General features: G+C 32.6%; 1 protein-coding gene across 3 annotated transcripts in view; it reads right to left on the bottom strand.

Annotated features, from left to right (window-relative positions):
• Window positions 1-21,821, bottom strand: part of LOC142351748 (WD repeat-containing protein 19-like) — a 378,166-nt gene that overhangs the window by 25,151 nt on the left and 331,194 nt on the right. The gene's annotated exons all lie outside the window — the stretch shown is intronic.

Raw genomic sequence — 21,821 nt, 5'->3', positions numbered from 1 at the left:
TAATATAAATGAACTTAATCAAAACGACTTAGAACAATTCGAAGGAACAATATGCAATGTTCTAAACGGAATTAACAATACATATGACAAAAAGAATTTTAAAGGAAGACCAAAGTTTGCACTGTTTTGTAGCTATTGTAGCTCACATGGACACACAAAGGGAAGATGTTTCAAGAGACCACGTCGAGGTAGTGTTACAAGACCGAAAGAAAGATCATTTTACAGTCACATGAGAAACAATCAAAACTTACCAAATAGAAGAATTGACTCAAATAATGTCAAAGGCAGACAACTACCACCGACATCACCAATATATAACAACTCCAGAAGTCGGACACCATACAGATCACATTCAAGAAATAACTACCATAATAGAAATTCCAGAGATAGTAGAAACAATCAAGGATATCAAAGATCAAATAATTATAATAACAGAAGTACTAGTTATAACAGGAATAACTACAATAGAAACAGAAGCAACAGTTATCATAGAAGCAACAGCTATAACAAATACAATAATAATAATAATAATAACAGATCAAATTCAAGATACAATGACAGAAATAATTCAAGACAACAATCACCTTATAATAGTAACAAAAACAATAATAATAATAATCGACAAAGATACAACAGTAGAGATTCAAATAGAAACGATAACTATAGACAACGTTCTAATAGTAACAATAGAAATCATTCAAATAACAATAGCAGAGATAATAGAGGATACTCATCCCAACGAGAACAAAATAACAGACATTATTCAAAAGAACGGAGAAATGATGGAAACAACAATAGCAAAAACAGAATAAATAGCGTAGGACAAGAAAAATCAAATAACGATCCACCAGGAATCGACGAATATGAGTACACATCAGAGTCCTCAGACGAAGATCAAGAAATACTAGATAAATTTTACAGTGCCAATGAAGATACATGCAATACTGTAATAAATACATTAGAAAGCAACCCAACATGGATATTACCAATGTATCAATATCAGAAATTTGAACAGGACTTTACAAAACAAAAACCTATGTTAGAAATAGATTTTCTATTAGATTCAGGAGCAACATTAAACCTACTAAATGAAGATACATGGAATGAAATCAAATACAATAACCCAGAAATGATCTTGGACAAAGCAAGCAAAACACTAACAGCTGCAAATAATACAAAAATAGACACATTCGGAACAGTAACACTGAATTTAACACCAGACAGAATTTCTAACAATAGAAACAAACCACAAAACAATTTTTGCATTCACTTCTATGTAACACAATGCAATCATAATATACTGGGTACACCATTCTTCAAAGAATATATCGAGACGATAAATGTTAATACCAACAAACTAACATTAAATACAAATACAAATTTAGACAACGATATTATATTCTACATGAATAGTACTAAAGGTTATCCTTACTACTCTCGATTATACACAATCATTAATAGAGAAACAATCTATATAGAACCAAATCAACAGAAAAGCATAACATTTCCAATACCAATATTTAAACAAATGAAACACTCAAATGATAAAACAATACAGAAATCGAAATTCCATTTCGAACCAATAAACAAATATCATAACGTATCATTTACAGACATAAAGGATTTTTCCTCAGACGAAGAATACTTTATGGACATACTATTGATCAACAAAAATAGACACCGAATAACAATAAATACAGGACTCATTGGTTTCATGAACAGAAATATTAGCTTCAAAAAACAAGATAACGAACTATACCAAACAAACTCTATCGACTTATTCCAAGCACTATACCATCTGACATACGAAAATGAAAACGATATCGATGAAATATTAAACATACAAGAAAACGAAACTATTGAACAAGTCGCAACATTTGAAAGAAAACCAAACTTCAAATGCAAATTTAACATTAACAAATATTCAGAACAAGAAAAAGAATTCATAAAAATGTTTGATTTTCAACATTCACACTTAACACAAGAAGAATTTGAAAAAGTAGTAAAAATCATATTAGACTATAGACAAGTCTACGCAACAACAAAATTTGACGTAGGAAAAACAAAAGTAAAATTGAACTTACCAATAAAAAAAGATGCAATATTCAAAAAACAAAGAATAAGTAAAGTACCTATACATCTTCGAGAACGAATACAAAAACTATTAGATGTTCTCAAAAAATATGACATAATTGCACCTGTAAATAAAGAACAACTATCAACAGGAAATACATTCACAAACCCGGTAATAATACTACGAAAAGGAGAATCTTTAAAGATTGTACTAGACGCAAGATATTTCAACAGCATGATAGATGAATCAAAGTGCAACTGGCCAATTGAACCAGTTGATGTAGCTTTAACAAGAATAAACGGAACAATATTCACAACAGCAGATCTTAATAGTGCATATAACCAAATACCATTAGACGAAGAATCGATGAGATATACACATTTCACAATTGGAAACGAACAATATTGTTTTAAAAGATTATTCTACGGAATATCAATCGGACCAGCAGCATTTGCATCAATACTAACACATTTCCTTTACACTTTGATCAGAAAAGGAACAGTTATCACTTACGTAGACGATATCTTTATACAAACAAATTCTTATGACCAAATGTTTGAAACACTAATCGAATATCATAAAGTACTGCTTAAAGAAAATCTCAAAGCAGCACCCGATAAAACATACTTCATGTTAAAGAAAGTAAAATTCTTAGGTCACATTATCGAAGACAAAAAAGTAAAACCACTTACATCACGAATTGATGGATTCCAAAAACTGGAACCTCCAACAAGTATGAAAGCTTTACAACGATACCTCGGAACAATAAATTTCTTAGCCAAATACGTCTATGGAATGCAACCAATATTACAACCATTATACAATCTATTACACAGAGAAAATGATTTCAAATGGACTAAAGAACATCAAAAAATATTTGAACAAATAAAAAAAACAATAACACATAACCTAGAATTAACAATACCAGATACAACAAAACCATTTTACATTATAACAGATGCGTCCAACACAGGCATTGGAGCAGCATTACTGCAACAACATCCAACTGAAAAGAAAATGCGATTAATATCAGCAAATTCTAGACTTTTCACACCGATTGAAATGAGACTATCTACACTAATTAGAGAATGTTCAGCGATTATTTTCGCACTCACAGAATACGAATTCTTATTAACAGGTTCAAACCACCCAATTATTTTATTTACAGATCATAAGCCAATCATTTACCTTTTTACACAAAAGAATAAACCAAACCATAGAGTTTACAGATTTCAATTGATACTAATGAAATTTCCTAACTTACATATTATATGGACTGAAGGAAAAAACCTAGCTTTACCAGATCTACTCAGTAGAACAATAGATGAAGAACATTTTACAAAAACACGTGATATTACAGTGGAAATACCTGAAAACATAAAATTCTTCTTTGCAAAAACACCATTTGCAAATAACCTAGAATGCAAATACAGCATTTGCAACAATACAAACAACGATAACAAAGACACAACACATTATCCAGTTCTAGCCAATATACACAACAACTACTTTGAAATTAACATTGATAAAAACGAATACCATCCGATATCATATGAAAAATATAATACCGAAACCAAAACAAATTTAGTACCGAAATATAAACCAAAAACAAAAAACTGGCAATCACCAATTGTTGAAAAAGATGACTTAATCATAGAGAAAAACCAAAAAGGACCATACATAACTCATCATGACGATGACTATCTTAGATTAATCAACAATGTAAAACAAGAACAAAATTTCGACCATGCAAAAATAACAGATATTTTCTATGATGAAAAAACAAAAGTAACAGAAGAGTTGATTAAAGAAACACAAATAATAGATCCAGTACTTCATAAAGTCAAAATGTGGAAAAAAATAACAATAAACCACATTCAGTAACAATGGACATACGCGGAAATAAAGGACTATTCGCGTATTACAGAAAGTTTAAATCAATTACAATTGACGAAAAAACTAACATAATGAAAATGATTATTCGAATAAAAAAACAAACAATACAAAGAATCTGTTTACCACTAACATTACTATTATGTGTTTTTTACGAAAACCATTGCGTAGATACAGTTGGTCACACGGGACTTGAAAAAACAAAAAGAAACATAATGGAAAAATATTACTTCCCAAACTTAACAACTTGGATCAAGATACTGATCGCAGACTGCATACAATGTCAAACAAACAAAGTTTTCGCTAACACAAAAACAAAAAGTAAGCAAGAACAATTAGCACCTACAAAAACATACTTTAATGAAATGATTATGATAGACACAAAAGGTCCAATACATCCTACATCTGAAGGAAATAATTTTATCTTTGTGATAGTAGACGCATTCTCACATTACGTAACAATAATGTGTGCGCCTCAGAACAATGCACACTATGCAGTTACAGCATTATTTGAACATTGGTTTATGAAATTCGGACTACCCGAAGAAATTCGTTCCGATAACGGATCGGAATATATAAATACAGAATTAACACACCTTTGTAATTACTTTGAAATCAAATTTAAACCAAGCACAACATATGCACCCTGGACAAACGGATTAGTGGAAGGAACTAATAGAATAATTGGACAATTTATCAGAACATTACTCAACGAAAAGTACCAAAACTGGTCTAGAAAAGCAAAATTCTTTCCGTATGCATATAATACGCAATACCAGACAAGATTAGGCATGTCACCTTATGAAGTTGTTTTCAACCAAAAACCAAGAAAACCAACAAAGATTAAACTTGGAACAACTACAGACGAGATGGGAAACTGTAACCCAACAAGAACAAGCGCATGCAAAACACAACCCGCACATACTCACTTAGATAAACAATTCAGTCACCCAAAAATAGCAAAACTACAAAACGGAACGTTCGCAAAATGGTTTCTTGACAAAGAAAAACATTATAATGACACATATCAAACCATAACAAAAATATTACCAAACAGAAAAAGGTTAACTGATGAATTAAATTCAAGGTTCAGAACAGCGAAACCACTTGATAAAAACACAGATTGACGGAATATCAAAGAAACTACTACCTCTAAAAACAGGACCATATTTAATTGTTGATAAACCCACAGAAACAACATACATACTGAAGGACAATACTAATAAACACATTACAATACATAGAAATCATATTGTACCATACTTTCCGAAAGAAAAACATATTAAATTAGAATTACAAAACTACTTATTAACGGAAGAAATCCCAACGCTAAAACAACCCAATACCCAAACAACATCAAAACGGTATACACCGCCCGATGAAATAACACAATCTCATAGTTATAATCTTCGAAAAAGGAAAATAACAATTCCCCCATCTTGTCAATAGAAATAATAATAATAATAATAATAATAATAATAATAATAATAATAATAATAATAATAATAATAATATTCAAAAGTAATATCTACACAGGCAAAACACCATTCCTTACTATCAAATAAATCTCATACTCGAAAACCAGTGTAAAATTTAACAACTAGCAAGTTCTTTCCTATTTAATAGCTTAATACTTCCCAACTAGTGCAACTAATGGGCACTACTAATAGCTGTCATGACTATACCGTAACGTAATAATCATACACTACTCAGACAGAAATAACTATAAATTATTCGTTTCATTCATTTCACATGTATATTCCTTTGCGTGTTCAGTATTAAGTGTTCAGTATTCCTACTCTTTGTGTCTAACATCTACATATTACGTTTAACATGCTCAGTATTTATACAAGACACACAAATTCCCCCTAACCCGACCCTGTGTGTCAAGAATCCCAACCCCCCAACCCAATTAAAACAGATATAACAAATGTACACATAAATTGAAATCGAATAAATAATACAGATAAAAAATAATACAAAAATATACTAAAAGGTGCTCAAATTCACCTAACCTCTAACCCATGAAAATTATACAAGCTAACTAATTGTAACCTTATCATCTAAACTGATGTAAAACCCATATGATTTGAACAAATACTGATTCTAACAAATGATTTTAACAAATGCTATATCATCACCGTTAACACCGTTAACACCTTTTAGTAACAGGGATAAAATATATATATGAAAGACAACAGGGAAAATACACAAATAAAGATGTAACAGTCAACGTTTACCAACTGAATATCTGAATATCTGTACTCAAAACTGAAGAGTCTTTATTAACTGACAACAACACACATCTCCATGGGGTACACCAACACACATCTCCACCGAAGATCTCTATTGATGAAACAATAAACAATAATCAAATAAACAAATAAACAAACAACAAAAGAAAATATCCATAAAGAATATACAAAAACAAATTGGTATTGATAGTAGCCCACGAAACCTCAAACTGAAGATTGACAAGGGTAAATTCTCATGTAAACAAGAAAGCAAGTAACAAAATATACAAAACTGGAATAGACATTATGAGATAGTTGATATCTACAGTAAACAAAGAAACACAACACAATAACAAAAGAACCAAAGATCAAAGAACAAGAGTGTTATAATAACGTAAACACTCTCGAAATGGAATAGATATTTCGAAGCTGTTAACAATTCAGAATAATCCATTTACGGAATAATAGGGCAACAAAGATGACTAACCACATAGGAAACCGATGAAAATAAGGAAACAGAACTAATTAAATAATGAACAATTGATTAACAACGTAACATGGTATAAACGAAAAAGCGGAAGTTACAAAATAATAAGTACAACATAACAAGAATAAACATGCGGAACAACTTCAACAACGTGTCAGATAGACGAATAAACGAATAAAGCCGAATAAGCAAATAACAAACTTTCAGCAAATAACAACTTTCAGCTATAATGAATAACTTCTTCCATACGAAATAATAACGGGAATACAGAATCTCCACCACTCCGCCATGTCATCTCCATCATTACATAATCATCGGAGACTTGATCTAAAACACAAATACACATTTCTATTTCATTACATTCGAACACATCCAGATATATTAATCACATAACAATCCATAATACATTTTAACGTTTCGGCTAAGATATCTTCGATAATAGGAACGTTTTATTCCTTTTTGCAAACCAATTTGCAAAAACTCCACACATACGTCATTAACTAACACGTCATTTAAAATACGGACGTCATATACCTCGTTAGTACATCTCATTAGTGAGAAAACGGACGTTATATATCTCATTAGTGAAAAATACGGACATTATTATTCTAACAAACGCCAACAACTAAAATGTCACAGACATCATTAGTAAAGAAACGGACGTTATCTTTAGAAACCCAAACTAAAACTAAAACCAATTAAAGGGAAGAAAATACCAAATTGACACCATCAATTATGAACAAAGATATCTTAAACAACGAACGTTAGAGACAAACAGTCTCTATGCAGACGCAATTAGTAACAAAAACATACCAATCAACATTTTCACCTAACACAATGGTGATTAAACAAGACAGGTCTTACTAAGATCATTAGTAGATGAAATAAACATTTCAACTAGGTCAATACTTCGTTTATGTCAATAATTAAAATCTGCAGAGTTGCACCATCTGCAGAGTTGCACCATCAAAGGCATACAACAGACATACCATATAGCTAATTAGAACAAAAGGTACCAAGCTAATTGGTAAGAACTGGCACCACTAACCATCCCGCTAACGCCGCCAACCATCACTAACTAACCATCCTAATGATAGGGAGAACACTTCAAAACAAAAGAAATAGCATAATTGGCAGAGAAACAACAAACTAAGCTTATTGATACCATATAATTGGCACCAAGAAAGAATTAACATACCATGATGAAAGCATACCATCTAACCATCAAACAAATGTCAATATACAAATTACAAGGAAAACAAAATCTCGAGAACAAAGAGTATCGTAACAATCAGAAGAGTAACCAATTCATCAAACGAGGAAACTAACACCATAATTGGACCCAGTAATTATTGAAATTGACAACTTAAAATCCAAAAAATGAAAAACGGAAGATATGAAAATGTCACCAACATTATAGAGAGCCTTCGAAAAGAAAGTAAAAATCACAATTCTGATTTTGCCTCGCACAAACCACAACCGTTAAACTTGTTCAAAAATCTGAAAAAATTTGCGAAAAAACTCAGCTAAGCTGAAAATTCTAAACTCCACAAATACAAAATTTAGTCTTAAGACTAAAAATATTCTATCTCAAAAAGAAATTCATATATTTCAATATATCTAATACCTAAACAAATTTTGTATCACTTCATAACCTCTTTCATAACTTTTCTCATATTTATCATAACTCTTTCATTTATCCTTTTCACTCAACAATTCAACAACACCAGGTAAACTGAATCCTTTTAACTACGCATTAAACTATTTGAACTTCTTCTCCCAAAGATTAATCCATCACTACAGTCACCACAGTGATGAAAAACCACCAATGATAAAAGTGTCAGAGTTTTTGCACTCTTTGAACAGAAAACAGTTTTGTATAAAAATCCAAGTCCAAAGAGAAAACTTTGCAAAATTAGATTACTCATTTGGAAACCACATTCATTTTGATAACGATAGTATAAGAACAACAATTTGTAAATTCTCCGATAAAGATTGTTTATTTATTATTGAAGGAAAAACAGAAAGCGGACAAGAAGTAAAACTATTTTGGGGAGAAAAACATTTTGAATTACTAAAACACATAACCATTTGTAACGAAACAATCACAGAGTATAACTTACTGAAACAACAGATCCAAACAGATCGATGTATTGACCTTAACAAACTAAAAACAGTTTTTATAGTTGTATGTAAAAAAGACGCTATAACACTTATAGACGATACAACACCTCTTGACGATAAAACCAAAGAGTAAAACTTTAACAAATATATTGTAACACATACTTTAGGCTATGATACCAGTAATCGTAATAGTAATCTACAGATAAATACTGTATAATAATATCTGTAGTGCGGCACAGTTAAGTGTCAGTTACAATTGAGCAAATAACTGTCACTCTTCAGTGCAGCATTACACCTCACATTTACATAATTAATAACAAAGTTACACATTTTATTTACGTTTCAAAAATAGATTTCAACGAATCCTTAATTACAATCTACTTTATACTATCTAAAGTAATATTCTTCCTAACAATACTCCTAGTACCTTGCATTGTAATAATATCGACATATTTAGCTATTGTAACAATAAGCGAAGTTATACGCAACCGCCGAGTCGTATATGCAAGCCAACCAGTACAATAACCCGATGCATGAAACCCACCCCGATATTTACCACATATGTAAAACAAACATAGATGTTGTCGAATTAGAAATATTTAAATTTATAAAAATTGCAATTATAATATACTTCTTCGTACGTATGTGCTTAGGACTAATAGAATATTTTGTAAACCCATAAAAATTGATCCAAACCCAGACATTGAAGAATCGATATATCATACATTACATACACAAAAGTTCTACCTCCAAATTGGATTCCCCAACACATCACCATTACATGGTAACATTGTCATATATCAACTAAATATTAGACTAACAACTAACGAAATTTGGATTACAAACCTAGGAGCTCAAACACACCAACCAGAACAAGAATTAATACCAGTAGTTATACTAGCCCCACCGTACATACAACATCCACCACCCGGACCAGGTTCTGGAGCCTGAAATTATCTAAAAACAGCAAAAATTGCTTCATCAAATAATAATAACAATAGTAACAATCACCCAGAAAGACCACATCACAACGAAGTAACAGACTTAACAAATATACCCACATCACCAGAAATAGAAGAAACAAACCCCGAAAACGAAAACCCATATACAGTAAGACGAGCAAGAACAGATACACGACATCTACTAAGAGGCAGACGTAGAGCATCACTATCATTTCCTGCACAAGACTCTACATTAGTATCATACGGATCAACTGATATAGAATCAAACATAATAAGACCTATAGGAGCAGAACAATCAGAACCACCAAGTCGTATAGGTACACCAACACTAACAAACTTTAGTATCGCGTCACCAAGCGACCAGTCAAGCGTTCATACTATTCCAACACCAACAGCATCAGAACTTCGAGCTAACCCATTTTTACCGCCAACACCACAACAAAGACAAGATTTCAATTTTCTACAAGAACACTTTCGTGTACAACCAATACAATCACCAAACAGCTCACTTTGGTCAGCAACATCACCGCAACAATCCGCAAGTACAAGTTCAACACCACGAAGAACACCAAGAACATTCTCATTAACAAATACATCTATTAGTGTACCACGAATAGAAATAGCAAATTCCCTACAACCACCAAAAAACACAGCATTATCACCTACTTCATTTATACCAGAAATAAGATTATCATCTACACACCCTGGAAGAACTAGAGCAACACCCGTACTCAATCCAAATCCACCAACTTTAAGTAGAATTAATGAACATACATATCTTTTTACACTAGATTATAAAACCTGGAATTCACCTCCACCGCTATACGGACCTACTAATCTAGGAGACACACTTACTAACTGGTCACGATCAAGACTAGAAAACACACTAAATCTTACAACAAGACAAAGAAATACAGCACTAAACGTCTTAGCAACACCAACTTTGGAACTTAAATTCAATACTACAATAAAATACGACACCATATTTAACCATCCATTTCACGCTACCACACCATCTATTGTAACAACAACGATACCAGCACCATTTGTTTGCATTGATTTCGTCTACAAATTCGATCGATACACAAAACAAACTTTAGGATTTGCAACATTCTATAATCCCCACACAGGACTATCATACACATGCCGCTTCAATTAAAATCCATAATACTAATATTATTACTAATAACATTATTTATCTATATGAAAATAGACACAGAAATAAGATCAAAATATAAAATAAAACAAAATATCAGAGAACAAATTAAAGAACACATACAAGAACGTATGGAAAAACATATAGAGAGTTTCCAAAAGAAAAACAAAACAAAAACAAATAACATAAATGTAACCGACCAAGATAACTTTAACAAGTTAATGGATCATGTATTTAATAACAAAACAAAATTTGAAACGGAAATATACAAATTACCATCAAAGTATACATCACCAGACTTAAAAGAATTCAAGAATAGTACAGATTACGAACAAATGTGGGAAATAGCCATAGATAAATGGACACGAAATTGGAATTTTTACAGAGAACAATTAACAGACAGCATTTTGGAAAAATTCCAACTAAATAATAAAAGAAACAAACGACAGACAAAAGAAGATTACGTTGAATTGAAAGGACAAAACATTAATGGATCAGCAGTAGGACCTCAAGACATTTTTATCGAACACTACGACTGCGACGCAGAAGAAATAACAAACGTAAAATACTACGAACTGAACAAAATTAGCACATGTAAATTTAAACCATTAGACTTAGAAATGACAAAAACAGAAGTTCAATTATTATCAAAAGCACAAGCTGTAGAGATTAAAGCATATGCTGTTACAGGAACGATCAAAGAAAAAGTAGAATGGTGTTCACAACACACTCATTACATTAGAGCAAACAGACCGAGCTATTACGTATCAGATGCACGAAGAACGAAAATCCTGGACCCAGACGAAGTTCGTAACGAACTCGCCAGAATTAACTTCCTTAAAAATACAAAATACAGGCCAACAAGGCATAACATATCATTCAATTACTTATCAAACCCACCATTACAAAAAAGACTAGAAAACGTACAAGGAAATATACAATTCAAAGTAGACACCCCTATGGTACCACCATATGGAAGATTAGTATATGATTATACAAACCCAATGTGGGTGCCAAATGAAATCAAAAATGCACAATCAAACTGCCTATCAGGCGTCAAAAAACAAAATAGAATTGACATTTTAGATTGGACTCTAGAGATAAAAGAAGTCTCATTAATACTAAACCTTGATACAAAAGAAATATCATATATGGGAACAAAACTACCATGTGATCTCCACAAGGGAGAATGTTTACCAACACCCTTTACAAAAGCAACAATCATTTGGGAACCCCAAACACATTGCCAACTATTCGAACTTATTCGGTTTGATGCATATATGGTTAAGTATCAGGAACGATATTGGATAGAAACAAACGCGGAATGGTCATCAGTACAAAAACCAGATGTAGAACAAAAAGTAAAATTTAATGATACATCCTCAATCGCAACAAGATTTGAAATCTACACATTAGTTGAACGAGAATGTGGATCACCACAACCGTTACATAAAACAGAATACGATAAAATATATATATAATATACGAATATGGTTTTGATATGCATACAGGACTTAACGTAACAAGAAAAGAAGACAAATTTGAAGAAGAAAAATTTATAAAAATAAAACCACAGCAAATTATGTCAAATGCATACACAAGATATGAAGACGAAGAACATCAAAATTATTATTATGGTTTTGTAAACGAGAACACACATCTACAAATGAAAATGGACCTCTATATGAGTAATATATATTCACGCATTAGTCTACAGGCAATAGAATTCTATTCACAGATATGCGAACAAACTCGCAATATTCGACAATTGACACTAACACAAGTACAAAAGAATACACCACTATTAGGATACATCCTTACAGGAGATAGATCCATATTTGTGAAACAAGAAGGAGTCAATGTGATGAAAAGGTACAAATGTGCAAAGAAATCATCACCACTATACGTACCACAAACACGTGAATGTTACGACAAAATACCAATACTATACAAAAATAGAGTACAATACGTACATCAACTAACACGACAAACATACCTTTGGGCGAAAACAGTCCCATGTTCACATAGTAATTTCGATCAACTGATCTCAATAGACACAGAAGGAACAGTAAGATACAGATTGACACCATATCCAATAAAAGTAGAAACAATATTAGAAACAATATCACCGGAAGAAATAGTACTTGATAATATGTTCAGCAAAGCAAGCCTCATTGAAAGTGGAATATTTAGCAAAGAACAATTAATACAAGAACGAAAAAGAGATTTACTACACGAATATATGAGAGATCGCGAAAAACCGCTTCAAGAAGCACAATCTGCTAACGCACAAAAGCTACTCGAATTAGAACAATTAGGATTATTACAAACATACAAAAATTATGAACATTCACTTAAATGGTTAAAAGACTTGAACATAAATGGATATAACTTTCAGATTGATCAACCAAGTATAAACTGGAAGGAAATTTTCGACGCAGCATGGCTGAAAGATCAGATACTATCTATCTTTGGTTGGCCATGGTACATACTTGAAAAGATGGCTATCATCTATGCGATGATGAGCATGATATTATTTGTAACAAACCTAATTATAAAATTCTACAACGCTTTTGCAATACATAAAGCGATTGGGAAACAAGCAAGTATAACAAAAATATTATTAACAGGAATTTTTGGAATATTCTCACAAACACTAACCCAACTAGTTGCACAAATACAGGAAGATGATTCCGACAATAATAACGACAATAATAATGATGATAACAATTCACATTACAGTAAAGGACATAATAATTCACGAATACATATTCAACATTTCAGAAGACATTCAACAGAAATACCAACATTAACTCGTAGAGATAAAACGACAGAAAATTATGTGGATACGAACTATAAACACTATAACACTACTATCCGCAGGACAGAACATGGTTTACAACTACGTACATTGGAGTCACCAACAAAGAAACAAGCACCACCACTACCAGAAAGAAAACATAAAACAGAAATATTAACGACAATAGACGAAAGTAAAACCCAACCACTACCGCCAATACCACCACAATTAATAACACCACCTCCAGCATACCAACGTTTGAGTAGTCTACCACCAATACCAATACCTGTACCAATCCCAAGCGCACCTACTATAGAACAATCGCACGCGATTAAACCGTATTCATATGAAACACAAACAACTCAACAAACACCATATGAAATCCCCCAACCATCAAATAATCAAAATAATCAACATAAACTCATACCAACTTCAAGACTTCTAGAGATACAGAATCCACCACCTATAGATTTCAATCAATTAAAATTAACAAACAACAAAATACAAAACCGTAGCTATAGCTTAGACATCCTCAAATACGATCAGCCGCATACGAATGAGGTTACATACTACGATACTCATTCAGCGGATACATACGAAATTTAAACCAAACAATACTTTTCAGTAACAACTAACAACACTTATGCCATTACTTAGCCAAATTTTTCTACCTTCTATAAATAACGAACAAAATCTAAGGATTAAACCAGATAACAGCCTAACTACAAAATATATATCAATACGGAAACAAAATATTAAACAAACTGTTTGTAACAAACTTTTTGTAACATAAATATTAATAAACAATAAACATAATCTAGATTAGACTAACCATGTTTGAGTTTTAGCATTCAACAATGGCATCGAATATGGACTACGAATCACCATATAAATCAGACTCGCCATTCTCATACGAAGTAGAGGACGGAGAACTAAGCTGTGAATCAGGCAGATCCAGCCCCGGAACAATTCGGGACTGTGCGTCTGAATGTGGAACACAGACTGAAAGTAACATGATAACAGATAACGAGAAAGTCACCACATTTAGAGTCGAACTGGAAAACAACCAGGAACACGTACAGACACCACAGGAGATAGCACGGAAAATAAACAACAAATTTGGTAATAGACGAAATCTTCAATCCTTTGATACCAGTAATAATAGTACTCGTAACATATCAGAACAAAGAACAAACATAGCTGTACATAGTTACCAGAACACAAGACCAAGGCAAAACTATAACCAAAATACTAGCAACACATATATGTCACCACCTCTACCAAATTACCCCCCGCCAGTACGACCACCCCCACCATCAGACAATTACCCACCACAAAGCAACGTTAGACAACGTTTATTTACAAGACAAACAGTTCCAAATACTAACAATCTACGATTTCCATATGCGGTGACACCCCGCTCAAATAACAGAAAGTCTTTCTTCCACCAGTCGACAAATGAACAAACTCCGACCGAAACGGTAATGGAGACGGTCTGGTTTCAAGATAAAGACCCGAAAACACTAAGTAATCCACACGGAATAAATTATAATCCACTTTTATCGTACAGAAATTGGTCGGAAATGCCTTTTGATTCACGATCATACAATTTCTTCATCGCACCATTACATACACTGAAAGACCGTGTATCAGAATTTTTTCCACCACTTCCGTCGGAAAATACAAACACTGTAAAAAGGAGCACGAAAAATATGGGCAAAGATAAAATACATCAATCTCTGTACCCCAAACTTAAGCAATTTTACAGTCTTACGGAACGCTTCCTCTATGATTACGATTATGAGTTCCGTTTACCAAGAACTTGTAATTTTGATTTCCTAGTGGCAAAAGCCTCTCAGGACCTTTCGGCGTATAGCGCATTCACACAGCAACATCAGATTTTTCAATTAAGCTTCAACCTACTCCACCCTACGCCAAAAGATGTACAAAGTAACAATTACAGAGTACATGAGACAAAGTTGATACATAACTTAATATATTATACATTCTTACGAGACAAACAATATACAGCTTCTAAAAGTTCCATACACATCAATGATCAATTGACTTCTCCGTACTTTTTAAACTACAGCTACAGAATAAAATGGAGCTATACAATAGGGACGTTGAGAAACTTCGATCCCATTAAAAATTATTACGTATTTCAATCCAAAGACGAACCAGAGCGACCGCTCATGGTTCCCTTAGAAGCACTCGAACCGTGCGAAGAATATCACGTTTACCACCTGACAGGGAGCGTGACCAATAAGGCGATCACGAATCGTTTAACCTTCAATAACGAAAGAAAGATACCACAGACAGAAAAAGAGATTTGTAACGCACTACAAGCATCGATAACGGAAACTCCTGTACAAGACGTAATTAACTTACTTGGATACTATCTTTCCAAAGACGAATATTTCCTGAAGGAATACAACCATTATTGTGAAAGGGGTAACTATCCAAAACAAACAGAGAAACTGTAACAACAAAAGGAAAGTAACAAGTAACAATTCCCGGACTCAGTAGGTAATAGAATTCAATCTCCATCTATAACAGACTTTAATATTGATTGTTTGTAAATCCTTGCATATGTTTGTTAATCTTTATTATCCCAAATCTATTTCCCCAACTATTCAATCCATATTGTAGATCACTGAATTTGAATCATAATCTTTCAATTATAATACCATTAACCAAATTTATTTCTATCACTAGATATTAATCAGTTTGAAATAAACAGTATAAAACCAAAAATATGTTTTTACTTATACAAAACCTAACCTACTTTTTAAAACTGTACATGTAAATATGCAAAGATTTCTCCATAGTTAGTTATATGCAATGCAAACAGGCAATTTTGTAAATAAAGCAAATAGGCAAATAAAATGAAAAAAAAACAGAACAAACAAAACACATGAATAATATGCATAACATTTGAATAAATGACTCATAAGCCATGTTAACAACACTGTAAGTAACACAATACTATAGGACATGACATTTTTTCATAAAACAGATTATAACATATTGAATACCTTAATACAATTTACAATCTAACCATACAAAAGGTACATTACAAATTTATTATTTATAACAAACTCTAAATTTAAAATAGAGTAACATATACGAAACAGTCAGGTTAAAAACAAAAGAAAACAGAATTTTCACTCAAATCGAAATTTTCACATGCAAGTTTGTAAAAGTGACAAAACAAAATACATGAAATATATGTAACTCAAGCAGCTACTGTACGCCGTTAGCTATAGTAACAACTAACAATCCAATATCATTGTAACAATTCACATAGAAAACAGTACTCAGATCTCGGGAAACGTTGATCCTTAGATCGTAAGCGCGCAGACAGAGACGTTAAATTAATTCATGAAGTTGAAGAAATAACTGTTAATTGGGATTAGGAAATTGTCATTCGTGTGCATACCCATTGCAAACTACTATAAGCGAGATCTGTAACCCTTTAAAAAATTCATAAGAGACTAGCAGCTAAATAAAAAAAATATAGCAAAGTGATAAGCAGCATTTTCACAATCTTACAGACACGGAAAATGTTTCCTCAGTAACAACTCACAAATGGGCAATCGTAGAAGTATGACAAAACAATTGTAAGAACTAATACCATTAAAATAACTCATGACTTCAAACAGGGGCATTAATTAATACATGTTCAACTTCTATAACAAAATTAACAATCAGCATGGCCGACAAATCACATGTCACTGAAAACAAAAACGCTATTCGCCATTTCGTTGACATAATCTCCTTTATGTCACCACCAAAACCATAGCTTGTTAAATAACAATTAACACAAAAACATATAACATACATCTTTAAGTTTTCTTTCCAACCGGAAGGGATACTACGTATATCTAGAACATGTAGTGAATCTAAAAACGATTCTTAACATCTAACAGCTAACAGAAACAAACCAAGCAAACCAGGTAAGTCAGGTAAGTCGACGCCGGACATCAGGACGCCTACAACATCAACGACGGGCCTACCCAGAAGGATCTCCGCCCACTGGATAGTGTGGTGGTGGAATAGATACTTTTGTGGTTGTTGATGTTCACTCCTTGCTCTTTGGGTAACCGATGTTTCGGAATCGACTCACAGACGAGCCGATCTTCGGGCAACACAACCAAAAGAGAAAGAGGATCCTTCAGAGAGACTACAGAGAAATTAATAAACTATATTCTACTATATTCGATTGGAAGACTTTCAAAACAACTCTAAACCCCGGAAAGATGGAGTCGGGCATGACTTCCAAAAAGGAATATTTAATATTTGAAAGACTTTATTCAGAAAAAGACTGAAATACTCTTTCCTGATTGGATAAAAATGATATGTTATTTTATCCTCCTTTCCCTTTATGTGTTTACCCATCTACCCTCTCTCAGCAGAAGAGAAAGTAATTTAGTCAGTACCAGTCACCATCCTGATTTAATAATAGAGTATATTTCTCTCTCTCTACTCCGCTCTTGTTTTGTATTGAGATAAACGTTAGACCGTAGCATTGGGGCCCGTGCACCGTCTACTGAAGCTCAGATAGAAGAGTAACAGACTAGAGGAATAGAACTTTAGTTAGTCAGGTAAGCCTTAAGATTAACTAGTATTCTTGAGACAACCATAAGACAGTTCAGGAAGTATCCTAACAAAGGTAAGCTCTAGAACACGTCTTAGCAAAAACACAAACGCAAATATTGACAAAAAATGATAATTTCCAAATTATTGTGTAATATTTCAAAAACTAGAAGGCAAATGAGACCTTTCATAATTACACCAATCTCGCAGATTTCAGTAGCGCGTAAACGTTTAAAAAATTATTGCCTGAACAAAGCAAGCTAGGAGTAAAAGTTGAAGAGGTTCGAACTTTGCCATCCCGGGTTGATCTCATAATCGAAAACGTTATAAAACTACAATGCATTGAAAACAAATTCAGATACAACATTACAAAACAAAAAAGCAGCGAATCAATCAACGCATTCACCAATAAGAATGACATTGTCGTTATTGTAGCTCGCAAAATATCCTGGACTGAGAACTGCCCGGGTCGAAAAATCTAAGAGTGGAGATTATTCTCACTAAAAACAACTGTTTGATTAAAGACTCAATCCAAACCAAAAAAAATCCAACTGAGAGAAGCAAGAGATGAAACTTTGTGGACATTATGGAATAAAAAGTAGTATAAAGACAATTGAAAAGCTTGCCGTACTTCATATTCGTTCGCACAGAGAACTCTGCAATTTTTATCTTTTAAAAATTAACGGATCAACTCAGGAAAACGACGAAAATTTCTGATACTGTGCTACGAAACAAATGAAACTGGGTTGTAAAAATGTCAAAGTAGTCTATCAAGATCGTGAACATTTTTAAAAAGTGTACACTGATTTCTTCATCGGAATCTATAAAACAAGGAAACTTGAAACTGAAGAATTTCTATCTGCTGTTGAACCTGCAATTCTCGAGAGATATTGGTGCTAAATGATCAGTGGAGGAACTATACATCTTAATAGTACTGCTACTAATAATCAGATTGAATAAAATCGTTATTATTCTTATTCTTATGAAAGATCAGTAAAAGCGAGAAGATTTTGTGAGCCAAGTAGAATAATTATTTTCTTTCTGCAATCAGAATAAGAGTAACATTATTTATTACTCTTTTCAAACGAGCAAACAAGTCATTTGCTCATTAAGTCCCTTCTACCAAATAGAAATTTGCTGTTCTGACATTTTCATGGTTAATTTCACAAAAATATCTATTCTTCCCCCTCCTCCCCCGAGAAAAAAATAGATACAAATGTACCGAAAACAATTTCCTATTAAAATAACTGATTAACTTTTGCAAAGAGTTTTGATGGAAAAGGAAGAAACAAGTGCTCAATATTTTTTAAAACGTATAAATTTATCTAATGAGTAGAAAAGATTAAAAATTGATAAGTTGTTTTTGAATGCAAACTTCTTTGTCGACAAGGCTCTGTATTCATTTTTGCAAGCAAAAATTAAAACATACCCGGTAGATTAACGGAAAATAGCCGCCGTTGATTCCCATAACCACGATTGGGATTGAAAAAAGCGAAAAAAAATAATGGAAAAAAAGATTTTTGAAAACAATTTTAAAGTACGAACTAGTTTGATGTATTTTAGTAGTTGAGCATTCTCCTGCTTCAGAGTGAGACATTACAGGAGCTAGTATAAATACCAATAAGCATTAGAGAGGGTAACTTAGACTTATAAGAACCAAGTTCGAGCACCTAAAAATGGGCTCTATGGGTTTATCCCGTTTCTGTTTCTGATTTTATTTTATGATACTGACTCTATTCATTTTGAATTCTTTTGCTGAGCAACTGCTGTCCAAAAACGGTTTTAGCAGAATGAGAGAAGAGTGAAACTAGCTTAGAAAAGTTGAAAAGAGTTCACGCAAAATGTTGCACAAGCTATAAATTAAGGAAAATCTAAAAACTTTTATTCGACGGAGTAAAAAACACAGCAGGACAAGTCTTGACGTACAATTCAAAGAACTTTCATTGACTAAACAAAAAATTAGACTTAGTAGGGACTATGATTGAACTGGCAAAACCATTTCTAAAAAAACTCAGATCAAAAAATTTAAAAAAAAAACAGAGAATCAAAGTTTAATATGTAGCATATAAAATAAAACAATAAAAACTACGCCTAGAATGAACTATGAATGAATTGGGAAAACCAAAAAGAAAAACATCCCATCCAAAAATTGAAAAAAAACAGTATAATCAAAGTGAAATTGCCGCGTGTGAACGAAAAATCACAGTGAATTTCTGTTCAAACACCGCTTTCTCACTCTACTTTAAAATTAGAGTTAAAAAATTTCACGCCGCAAAACCACTCTTTTTCGCTCCACTTCCTGTTTTGGCGTGGGCGAAATCGCAACTCCAATTTTACTTCAAAAATCATGAAAATGTTTGAACAGAACTTAAAAAAACATAGCAGGACAAGTCTAAGAATTTTCATTGACTAAACAACAGACTGGACCTAGTGGGGACTATGAGTTAGGGGACAAAAAATCAGATCAAAAAACATTAAATCAATGTCAAAATGCCTCATGTGAACAAAAAACCACTAGCGCCAAAGATAAATTTGGTTCAAACAAACAATTAGGCCTGAAATGAACTATGAATGGATTGGGAAAACCATTTTGAAATAAATTCACTCCATAAAATCGAAACAGTAGAAAAAAAGTAAAATCGAAGTGAAATTGCCGCATGTGAACAAAAAATTATAAGCGAGAAAACGAATTTTTGTTCAAACACCGTTTTCTCACTCAACTTTAAAATTAGAGTAAAAAAAATTACGCGAAGAACAATTCGCTTTTTCACTCCACTTCCCGTTTCGGCGTGACCAAAATCACTACTCCAATTTGACTTCAAAAATCATGAAAATGTGTGAACAGATCTTTAAAAAAAGACAGCACCCCAATACAATTCAAATTCTTTGAATTGTAAAAATTCTTTGAAATGTAAAAAAAAGATAGGAGCGCAATAATAGCCGCCTGAGAAGATAAGAGTTCACAGAAATACCTGGGTTACCAATAGTGCTAATTTCTTTCAAGATTATTTTTCTGGCTTTTTTACAAGTATTCCACACAAGAAAGGTAGTTCTGGAAAAATTACTGAAAAAAATATTAACCTACCCCCTTTTTAAAAACTTAAAAAGAATTATCATAAGATTTCATGCTCTGAGCATCGTATCCTAAAGGCGAGTTATTTGCAGGCGCTAAAAACAGAAAAACTAGTTCAAAACAGATGAACCCACAGGTTCAAGATGCTGAAAAAAATTTTTAATTGGGATATAAAAAGAACAAATATTTTGTAGTAACGCTAAAGCGAAGCTTTTTCGTTCCCGTTTGCATCTTAAGACCTTATTTATATTCATCAAACAAACGTTCGTTATTTATTTTGCTTGAAGTACTTTTTTGATGACGTTCTAACTCAAAAGTCAGTTAGCAAAATAGAAGGTTTAAAAAAGCGACGAAAAGTAGTGAACAGTTGCTAAATTAGGAACTAATTATATCAGTTTGCATCAATCAATTAATTGTGG

The sequence above is a fragment of the Convolutriloba macropyga genome, chromosome 13 (genome assembly GCF_964194025.1).
Source record: "Convolutriloba macropyga chromosome 13, txConMacr16.3, whole genome shotgun sequence".
NCBI classification, from domain to species: domain Eukaryota; kingdom Metazoa; phylum Xenacoelomorpha; order Acoela; family Convolutidae; genus Convolutriloba; species Convolutriloba macropyga.
The sequence above is the reverse complement of the archived record's forward strand: the minus strand, read 5'-3'. Positions and strand labels throughout refer to the sequence as shown.